General features: G+C 34.5%; 1 pseudogene; it reads left to right on the forward strand.

Moving 5' to 3' along the window:
* The first annotated feature begins 8684 nt into the window (after positions 1 to 8684).
* On the forward strand, positions 8685 to 10005 carry LOC112835988 (developmentally-regulated GTP-binding protein 1 pseudogene; annotated as a pseudogene).
* The last annotated feature ends 2226 nt before the right edge of the window (positions 10006 to 12231 follow it).

A 12231-nucleotide genomic window follows, 5' to 3' on the forward strand; every position in this document is an offset into this window, starting at 1 on the left:
CCAATAGTCATCAATCTTATAAATTTTTATTTATAATAGATACACATTATAAAATATATTTTGATTACTATATTTGTAAAAAGTTAAAACAAAGAATGAGTTTTACATTTTATCAAATAAATATTCTGTATCTATCTTTACCTAGATTATGGAGTACATTATCTTGATATATTTACATAAACCCCAATTTTAAAAAATAAACTAATATTTTTCTTAAAATGTTAGTCTTCTAACTCTATTTTATTAATTGTGGAAAATGAAGGAAAATATATTGGATAAAAATGAAGCAAACTATAACACTAATGAATCCCAGTCCCTGGAGAACGACTGCTAATATTTTTATTTCCTGTCCTTTATGCATATTTTTCTTCTTTTTATTATTACTTGGTATCTTTATTGATCATTACTTTGCATAAAATGTGTCTTGTTCTAGTAATAATATACATCTCTAAATTTTACTTAACTATCTCCCTGTGGAATACATATTTTAGAAAGTGAGGGATAAAGGGGGCATGGAGAGATAAAATTAGGAATAAATATAATAATCATTAAATTTTATAGTATGTTGGGAGGGGAGAAGTATTATAGAAAAAAAATAGTGCAGGGATAAGGGTCTCAGCAGGATTGGAGTTGGTGCTGCATTACTTAATTGGTTGCTAAGAGTAGCTATTGGAGCAAAGAGGAAGTTAAGCCATACCCACAACAGAGATAATTTTCAAGGCAGAGAGAACCTCCTGGGCAAACAGCCTGAAGTGGAAGTGTGTCTACTATGTTTGAAGAACAGTAAGGAGGCCAATGTAGTTAGAGCTGAGAGACTAAGAGGGAAATTAAAAATAGAAGAGGCAATTTCTAATAGATTCAAATTGCAAGTGCCTTCTAAGCCATCGTAAGGACATGGGGATAACATTTCATTCTGGGAGAAATGAAAAGTCACCAGAGAATTTAGAGCAGAGCACTGACAGGTACCCTCTTATATAAGTCTTTGATCACTTATTTAATTAATTCTTATGGAAGAAGTATTATTAGGGGATTAGTGGGCCAATGGTATGAACATTTCCAGTGCTATTTTACATATAATGTTAAACTAATTTCCCGTCTGGTTGTACAGCAATGAATAACCCCAAGACAGTACACCAGGATGTTCTACTTCACCACATTCCCACCAGTACAAGACAGTGTTTTTCAGACTCCTGCAGCTGCCAACCACTTAAGAAATGAGCTTCCCATCACAATCTAGTACATAAATACATACATGCATGTGTCTATAGATATAGGCATGGATAGGGACATAGATAAACAATTTCTAGTTATTCTTAATAAGGGAAATGGTATGTTTTTTTTGCTTTTTTCATTTGTTTGTTTGTTTTTTTTTTAGAGAGAGTGCATGTGTACAAGTGGGAGTGGGGGTTCAGAAGGAGAGGGAGAGAGAGAATCCCAAGCAGGCTCCACACTCAGCACAGAACCCCATGCAGAGTTGATCTCATGACTCTGAGATCATGACCCCAGCCAAAATCAAGAGTCTGCTGCTTAACCGACTGAGCTACCCAGGCACCCCAAGGGCAATTTTTTTTTGTTTTCTATCTCATTTTTTCATTTATTTAAAAAATATTTCCTGAAGCCATTAAATTAATGTCAAAACATACTTTTGAGATATTTTCTAGCCACTCTCTTTTAAATATTAGAGATGATCTTAATCCTTCGTATGAGTTTATTTGCATAATTGTGACATTAGCCATCTATAATATCTGCCTGTTCATGTAGTTCATGTTGACTTATGGCAGTTATTTTATTTTTATATAAGAAAATTAATTAATTATTTCATACAATGTTTTAATATTTAAAATTTTAAGCATATAGAAAAATTTTTTAAATTGACTTTACAAATATTTGGACTCTACATCCAATTCTTTAATCAACAAGATTATGCCTTTTTACAGGCTTTCAGGTGAGGTCCAAATTTGATTTTTATTCCAAAGTAAAAAACCCACTTATAATGATTCTTTTTTCTGATCTCTTTCAGGAATCATTGTTTGCAATTCATTTATTTTCTTCAATAATCTACAATTGTCAAACTAGTTCAATTATAATAACCCTATACCATATTTATTAGTTTGCTAAGGCTACCATAACAAAGTAAAACAGACTGGGTGGTTTAAACAATACAAATGTATTTTCTCACAGTTCTAGAGACTGGAGATCAGGTGTCTGCACTTTTGGCTTCTTCTGAGGTCTGCCCTTGCCTTACAGATGGTTGCCTTCTCCCTGTATCTTCAAATATTCTTCCCTCTATTATATCTGTGTCCTAATCTTTTCTTATTATAAAGACACCTGTCATATTGAATTAGGGCCCATCCTAGTCACTTCATTTTAACTTAATTACCATTTTAAAGACCCCATCTCCAAATACAGTCACAGCCTAAAGTACTATGGGGTTAGTATTTTAAGATATGAATTTTGAGGGGGAGAAAATTCAGCCTATAGCATCATATTTTAATACTATCTAGTTTCATAGTACTTTCCAATATATTTAATAAAACAGACTTTGGAATCCGATAAAACTGGGTTCAAATTTCTAGGTGCAAGAACTTGGACAGGTTACTTCATGTCTCTGAGCCTCATTTTCCTTTTTTAAAAAAGAGAATAACATTTGAATGACATAATATATTCAAAATACATAGGACAGTGCTGGACACAAAATGGATGCTCAGTAAATTGCAATCATCAGTTTCCAGTTTGGTTAAAGTTATTTTTAAATCTCTTTTTTAGTTGCACTCTCAAACATTTTCTCCTTCTTTCAAAACCTTTATTGTTATTTTAGATCATTATTATGTAGATGACTACATAATACATTTTCTTTACATCAAGTCATTTCACTAAATACTTTCGCTTTTATTATCTTTGATAGTCTTTATATAAAAATGTTACCTGCAAATGTTAAAAATGATAATTTCTCCCTGACATCGGTTTATTATCTTCTTGCATTTGTCAAAAGTTACCAACAACAAAAAAGAGAGAGAGTTATATTGGCAATTTTGTTCCTACCTTCAACTGTGACATCTGTTGTTTTTAACCAGCAAGTAAAATGATGACTTTTGTTTTTTCATGTGAAGAAAACTGTTATCTTTTTGTCAGTTTTGTAGGAGTTATCATTAGGAGGACATTATATTTTATGGAATTCCTATTGTGTACTTACTAACACGTTAATAGAATTTGTCAGATTCATCATGCCCATACTGAGATTAAAGGTCTTTTTTCAAGGTAGACATTTTTTTTTAAATATCCTGTTGAAATCAATTTTTAGTATTTCATGTATAAATTTCATTTGTATCCATAAATGATATTTTATATTTTCACCTTTAGCATTTCCTTTTTCAGGTATAAATGTATCTCATAAAATAAGCTATGCAATATTCCATCATGTTTAATTATTACAGTTTATAGAACATTGAAATTAAATTCTTCAAACGAAAATTTAAAAATATCTCACCTGTAAATTTTCTGTAGTCTTCAATATTTTGAAGACATGTTCTTGATCATTTTTGCATTGTCTTGTACTATTTTTATCAATCCAGGTTTTTAAAACTCTTTGAGAATCAGCCTTAGTAAGCTACTTTTTCTTTTTCCACAAAATGGTGTTCATGCTGTAAAAATTTCTGAAACGCAAATGGTTGTGCAAAGTATTATCCTGTACAAACTTAGCCCTTACTCTCATATTTGTATTTCTCATACTGTTCTAATTTTCGGCATTTGTTTTTTTCTGTTTCTTCCATTTTATAGAATTATTTATTTTCAATGAACCAGCTCTGTTTTCTTTTTTCTTCTCTAGTTTTTCAAATTCTTACATTTTTCTTTTTAACCTGATAACTGCATTTATCTTGCTGTTTTTGGTGATTATTTTTTATCTTTTTTTCTAAATCCTGAACTGAACTTTTAAAATATATTTTACTTTCTGTTTAAATAATAAAAACGATATGGGAATAAATTCTGCTTAGGCCATGATGAGGCATGCTGTGACTACATTGTTATACCCTTTTTAAATAAATAAGAGAATATATTTATATTTAATATATTTAATATATTTAAATAAATAAGGGAAATATTGCTATTGTTGTGATTGCTTTGCTGTTGTGTTGGCAGATAGGGTGTTGAGGTTAAACCTTCCAGTAGTTGAGTCCCTCAGATACTTCTTTTTCTTTCACTCAAATCCTTTATGTGTTTTCATGTTCTGCCTTGTGAATAGACAGGAAATAACTTCAAGGATAGGATGATTTACAGATTTTGACCTAGACTATTTCAAGAGATACGGAATGGATATATGTTTGTGTCATCATCATTTAAGAGATGTTACTATATGAAAATTGTAGGAAAACGGGAACTTTGGGTTGAAAATTGGTGGATATATAATTGAGAATTGTCTTATTATTAGAATATACATGTGTATAAACATATGTGTGTGTGTAGGTATCACAGAAATATGATCATCCACCTGAAATTTTGTTTCATCAAAAATTGATTGCTATATGATCTCTACAACAAAATCGGTTGAGGGATGAAATTCATACCCTGGCAGCCGTTTGACCCCATAGCCTCCCCTCCTTTATCACGCATCGCATTCCCCACCACTCGAGCGTGAGTTTTCTTGTACAACCAAGGTTATTTGTCAATGAAGTATGAGATAGCCACACAGCGGGTAAATATTCTATACTCCGTGTCCCGGGAGTCCCTCTTGTTCTGCCTGCTAACCTCTTCCATTTCAGGATTATGTCTTAGGGCCCCTTTTGTGTTGGATGAATAACTGGCTTTTGTGTAATAAACGTGATTATCCAAATGGTCCCATGATGTACAGAAGAAAGAGCCGGACAGTGGAATCCAATAGGGTGGGATTCAAAGGTCAGCTTTATGAACTTCATCAAAGTATTTAACCTAATATAAGTTTTTTATCCTTATTTTCAAAATATGGTAATCACAGTCAATACTCAGTGGGGTTGTATGGATTGAATGAGCAGAAGTGCCAGGCATATGTGATACCAAAGAAAACAAAAAATCATTCCAGGGCTTGATGTGTAACACAGGGTAATTGGCTCTACTCAGCATACCCTATACTGTTCTAGTCAATCTTAAGAGCCGTTAGTAAAAATATTATTGCATGCACTTTACATGTTCACTTCGGTTCCTCAGGATCTTGCACATCTTACTTTGCAGTGTCTGTGTCTTGGGGTGTCTTCTCTACAGCTTTCCTCTCTTGAGTTTTTTGCCAGTGTTCATCCCACAGAGTTTCGTTTGGGTTTTATAATCCATTTCATTTATCCTCTAATGTTTCATTCCCTCTCCTCCCGGGGCACCTATGAAATCTTACATATGGTTCAGCCATTTTACACTTCCTAAAACGTTTAAACCCTTGATTAAATAAATATCTGCTCAAAAGAGCATAAAATACTTTGATTAAGTACATAAACACTCAGAAACACATACAGTTCTTATAAACACTTTGTGTACTACATTAAGTTCAAAATTGGTGACACATGTTTAATGTCACGTTTGAACAAACACAAAGCTTAATGTGAAAAAGATTAAGTAAATAAGTGTCAGAAACACAATTTTTATAATGGAGCACGACCTGTCACCTGCCAGTAACAGTATTTATAAATTATTGGGTATGGTCTGTGTGATTACTCATTGATTGTCTATTATTTTGAAAAATTTTATAAAGTTCGTCACTAATTCATCACAAAAAATTAGCAAACTGGAAAAAAGGAATGTCTTTACCTTGTTAAAGGCGTTTGCTGAGCTTTTGAAATATCATGCTTTTGAAATATCATGACATTTTGAAAGTGGTCCTATTAAAATTATGCAAAAAGCAAGTATACTCATCATCATTCTTACTACTGAATATTTATCAGAACCTCTGAGACAAGGCAAAAATTTATATAGCAATTGGGAAAGAAGAGCTAAAATTACCATTTATTTTCATAAAATAGGATTTAATTTATAAAAAGTCCAAAAATATCTATAAAGTATTAAAATTAATAAGATGACAATAAGAATGCCACTGACAAGCAAGTGTCCAAACCAGTGTTCTCATCTACCACTAACCGCCAATGAAATAGGATACATTATGACACAGAATAGCAAGAACTATCATAAAGTATGTAAGTAAATTTAAAAATTTGAGCACAAAACTATTACAATACAATTTGAAATTTATTAAGCTAAATTAAAAAAAAAAGTTAAGCTAATGTTTCTGAATTATTAGACTCAATGCCATAAAGATGTCAGATAACACTAAAATAATTTCTAAAATCAATGCAATTTAAATTGGAATCCCTCTCGGGTATATTATGGAACTTGACAAATTGATCTTAAAGTTCTATGGAACCATAAGAATATCTAGTAAGTAAAATTATCTACGATGTATTTGAAGAACAAAGTTGGGCAATTGGCTCTCTCATATATCAAAGCTATTTTAACAGTAAGTTAAATAGGACCACATGCTATAGAGGCAATAACAGACAAATTGGCCACTGGAACAGAATAGAAAACCTGTAGACACACACACACACACATACACTCACTCACACACACATACACGAGGGCAGAGGTTGCATTACAACCAAGTGGGAAGCAGCTATATTGTTCATTAAATGATGAAAGGAACATCGATTTTCTTTATGGAAAAGTAGATCTCTGTGTCATACCATGGACGAAAACAAATTTCACATATATTAAAAGTGTAAGTATTACAATGGTAGAAGTGGAATGAATTATTTAACGGAGATGAAAAACAACTCAAAAATAAAATTGATAAATAAAATAAATAACTTCTACTAGAAAGACAATATATACAAATTTAAAAGATAAGCCATAGCCTTTGAGAAGATATTTGCCATGTATGTTGGATAAAGATTTAATGTCCAGAAAACATTATATACCACTACATATTATTTTCTTTTTAAAGACAAAAACCAATTCCCCACACAGACACAAAATGGGCAAATCATTTTAATAGATAATTCACAAAATAATAGAATTGAATGAATAAAAATGATGTAAAAGTATACAACATCAGTTATAATCATAGAAAGGTAAATAAAAAATGAAACACTGTCTCAGACATCTGATTTCTAAAAAATAGAGTCTGATGATACCAGGGCAGGAGAAAGTCTGAAGAGAAAATCTCATAAACACTAATAATTAATTTATAGATGCATATACCCTATAAACCAGTGATTCTAATCCTCAGTTTAATTACTAAGAAGAAGCTTTGTTTCTAAACAGTCACATTCTGAGATTCTGGGTGGACAAATGGGAGACACTATTCAGCCTAGTATATTATACAAAGGGAAATGCATAACAAGAAGGTTTATCACAGCACTGTTTGCCATGGGGATAATTTAAAACAACAAAATCTCCATTAGTATACCAGTGAATAATAAATAATGACACAGACAAGCAATGGAGTTTGTACAGCTATTAAAATGATGTACAGCCACAAAAATCATTTTGACCTATGGATGTCAAAATTGATAAATCTTAAGAACATATCATAGATTAAAAAAAGAACATTGTAGAATATTTAGCAGTATGATGATAACTGATGTATAAGTGTGACGAATATACAAAACAGGATATAGTTGATACTTATAAAATAAAATATACATATATGTGGTGTTACTTGCACAGGGGTGCCTGGGTGGCTCAGTTAGCTAAGCATCTGACTCTGGATTTCAGCTCAGGTCCTGATCTCCGTGTTGTGAGATCGAGCCCCATGCCGGGCTCCATGCTGGGCATAGAGTCGGCTTAACGTTCTCTCTCTCCCTCGCCTTCTGCCCCTCCCCCATCTCTCCCTCTCTTAAAAAAACAGTGATTATCTCTAAAGGCAGAAGGTGGAGAAAATGAGATCAGAAGTCAATGAATGCTTCAAATATATTTGTAACATTTTCTTTAAATGGGGGATAATAGGAATAAATGTGGCAAAATGTTAACATCTAATGCATTTGAATTGTTAATATAGAGGAGAGTCTCTCAACCTCTGTACTTTTGGTATTCTGGGCAATAGTCTGTGTGCACCGTAGGATATTTAGATGTTTAGCAGCCTCTCTGGCCTCTATCCCCTAGATGCCAGTCAGTAGCAAACCTCTCCCCATGCCCACAGTTATGACAACGAAAATGTTGCCAAACATTTTGCTCGGGGTGGGCAGGAATTAACTCTGGTTGAGAACCACTGGTATAAAATATTTACTAAGTCCTTCTTTTTTATTTCTGCATATTTGAAATATTTTATTATGTATTATGCCAAAATATAAAAATATATATGTATATTTCCTGCATACTAAGTTTTCATAGACAATTATAGACTATGTTAGCATGCATAAAATATGCCATGTTATAACTGACAGAATTTTTAAATCAAATTTCTTGAGGTAGAATTTAGATACAATAAATGAATGTCCCCCAAAAAATAAAAAAAATAAATGAAAAGGCTTAAGTAACTAATACAATTTTTTATTAATTTTGTGTGAATTGTTTAGGAAAGACTGCACCAAAGAAAGGATAGTTCAGTTTCACCTTAAAGGATGTATAGGATTTTACAAGTTTGAAAAGTGGTGGAAGAATGGTTGTGTGAGGGGAAGTAGTCTGTGCTGAGGCCACTACGCTCTCCCCCCAATGCCCCGTGACTCGCCACCATGAGCAGCACCTTAGCCAAGATTGTGGAGATCAAAGCCGAGATGGCTCAGACTCAAAAGAATAAGGGCACAGAACACCACCTAGGGCTGCTTAAGGCTCACCTTGCTAAGCTTCGTAGAGAACTCATCACCCCAAACGGTGGTGGTGGTGGTGGTGGGCCAGGAGAAGGTTTTGATGTGGTCAAGACAGGTGATGCTCGAATTGGGTTTGTGCGTTTTCCATCAGTGGGGAAGTCAACACTGCTTAGTAACCTGGCAGGGGTATATTCTGAGGTGACAGCCTATGAGTTCACTACTCTGACCACTGTGCCTGGTGTCATCAGATACAAAGGTACCAAGATCCAGCTCCCGGATCTTCCAGGTATCATTGGGGGTGCCAAGGATGGGAAAGGTAGAGGGCTTCAAGTCATTGCAGTGGCCCGAACATGTAACTTGATCCTGATTGTTCTGGATGTCCTGAAACCCTTGGGACACAAAAAGATAATTGAAAATGAGCTGGAAGTCTTTGACATTCGCTTGAACATCAACCCCCCCAACATTGGCTTTAAGAAGAAGGATAAAGGAGGCATTAATCTCACGGCCACTTGCCCTCAGAGTGAGCTGGATGCTGAAACTGTGAAGAGCATTCTGGCTGAATACAAAATTCACAATGCTGATGTGATGCTGTGTAGTGATGCCACAGTGGATGACCTCACTGACGTGGTAGAAGGAAACAGAGTTTATATCCCTTGTATCTATGTGTTGAATAACATCGATCAGATCTCCATTGAGGAATTGGATATCATCTATAAGGTGCTTCATTGTGTACCCATCTCTGCCCATCACCGCTGGAATTTTGATGATCTCTTGGAAAAGATCTGGTACTATCTGAAACTAGTGAGGATTTACACCAAACCCAAAGGCCAGTTGCCAGATTATACATCCCCAGTGGTGCTGCCTTACTCTAGGACTATGGTGGAGGATTTCTGCATGAAGATTCACAAAAATCTTATCAAAGAATTTAAATACGCTCTGGTCTGGGGTCTGTCTGTGAAACACAATCCTCAAAAAGTGGGTAAAGATCATACATTGGAGGACAAGGATGTCATTCAGATTGTGAAAAAATGAAACCTTCCCCTCTACCCATGTGCTGGGCCAACCATAGCAGCTTTTCCCATGACCAAGCACCCTACCCCAAACCCCTTCGAACTTTGGCAGCCAGTGGGTCAGGATTCAGGGGAGGGAGATGGAGGCATCCAAGCTGGAACTTTGTCTTAACTTGGTGTCACCTTGTAAATTCAACTGCATAAAGGACCTGGTAGGCCATCCAACTATGTGGAAAAAAAAAAAAAAGTGGTGGAAGAGCACTTGTAGATATGTAGATATGTAGAATGAAGAGCAAGGAGGTAGAAACTATAATAATTTTATGGAAGGGTGAGTTCTTCTATGAAATCAAAACGCAGGGCAAAGGTGTCAAATTTTAATGCCTTCTATGGTGGCAGTATATATGTGTGGAGCAAATTAGGAGCAGTAAGGAAATTGGGAGCAGTGCGGCATATCAAAATTGGAAGGAACATCTAGAGTGAAGATTTAGTACACATGTTTAATGATCTCTGTTTTCAAATTATGGAGGGGACTAACCTAATATGAGGCTGGTAAGGAATGACTGACATCATTAAAAAATAAAATTAATATTCCTATAGAATGTTAACATGTTAAAAATTAGCTTGACAGATCAACAACGTCATGGATTAGAAGTCTTACTATGGGTTAGTATGTCAATTCTCCAGAAATTGATTTATAGATTAAATGCAGTCCCACATATATTTTAGAAATTGACAAGCTGATTCTCAAACTCCACATAAAAATATAAAGTATCTATAATATCCAAATCAATCTTATAAAGAACTTATACTACATGTCTTTGAGAGTTACTATAAAGCCACATAATCAAGAAATGTGGTAGTGGTGTAAGAACAGCATAAAGACCAGTAAGACAGGGAAGCTGGGTGGCTCAGTTGGTTAAACGTCTGCTTTCACCTTAGATCATGATCCCAGAATCCTGGGATCGAGTCTCACTTCAGGCTCCTTGCTCAGCTGGGAGTCTGCTTCTCCTCTTACCTACTACACTCCCTGCTTGTGCTTTCTCTCTCTCTCTCGCTGACAAATATATAAATAAATTATTTAAAAAAAATAAAAAATACCAGTAAGACAGAATAGAGCCCAATAAGAGGCACAATCATTCAGTCTTTGATTCTCTACAAAGATGTCAGTGTAGTCAATTTTTTTGTCTTTTCAACCAATTATACTGGAATAAAGAAATACTATACTGTTACCTGTACATTGTAACATATACAAAAATTAATTCAAGATGCATCATAGATCTAAACATAGAAACCTAAAAACCTTTAACCTTTTGGAGGAAAACATCAGCATTTCTTTATGATTTGAGTCTATGTAAAGGTTTCTTAGGCCAGAGACAAAAGAAAAAAAAATTATAGTGAAAGAACGAATTGACAAATTTAGACTTCATCAACAATTAAAATCAAATTGAAAAATGTTTTCTCAAAAAAAAGACACTATTAATAAAAATAATAGGAATGCCACAGATACAGAGAAAATATTTTCAGAAATAATAAGTGTTGGGATGCCTGGGTGGCTCAGTTGGTTAAGCTTCTGCCTTTGGCTTGGGTCATGATCCCAGGGTCCTGGGATCCAGCCCTGCATCCAGGCTCCCTGCTCAGTGGAGAGCCTGCTTCTTCCTCTCCGTGCTACTCCCCCTGCTTGTGAGTGCTTGCTCGCTCTCTCTGACAAATAAAATCTTAAAAAAAAAAAAAATTAACAAGTGTTGGTGGGAATGTGGAGAAAGGGAACTCTTGTGCCCTGTTGGTGGGAATGCAAACTGGTGCAACCACCATGGAAAACAGTATGAAGATTCCTCAAAAAAATAGACCAATTGATCCATATGATACAATAATTCAATTACTAGGTATTTACTTAAAGAAAATTAAAACACTAATTTGAAAACATACATGCACGCTATGTTTATTGCAACATTATTTACAAGAGCCAAGATATGGAAGCAACCTAAGTGTGCACTATTAGATGAATGGATAAGGAAGATGTATGCACACGCACACACACACACACACACACACACACACACACACACACACGATGTCACACTATGTAGCCATAAAAAGGATGGGATCATGCTATTTGCAACAACATGGATGGACCTAGAGGGTATTATGTGAAGTGAAATAAGTCAGACTGAGAAAAACAAATACCATATGATTTTACTCATTTGTGGAATCTAAAAAACAAAACAAATAAATAAACAAATGAAAAGCAGAATCAGACATGTAAATACAGAGAACAAAATGATGGTTGCCAGAGGGGAAGCACTGGGGGATGGGCAAAATAGGAAGGGGAATGAGAGATATAAGCTTCTCGTTATGAAATGAATAAATAACAGGAATAAAGACATAGAATAAGGAATATAGTCAATGATGTTATAACAGTGTTATATGGTGGCAGATGGTAGCTACACTTGTGGTGAGCCTAG

Source organism: Callorhinus ursinus, unplaced genomic scaffold (genome assembly GCF_003265705.2).
Source record: "Callorhinus ursinus isolate GAN/ISIS: 27379988/994484 unplaced genomic scaffold, GSC_fseal_2.0 scaffold4, whole genome shotgun sequence".
In the NCBI taxonomy this organism is placed as follows: domain Eukaryota; kingdom Metazoa; phylum Chordata; class Mammalia; order Carnivora; family Otariidae; genus Callorhinus; species Callorhinus ursinus.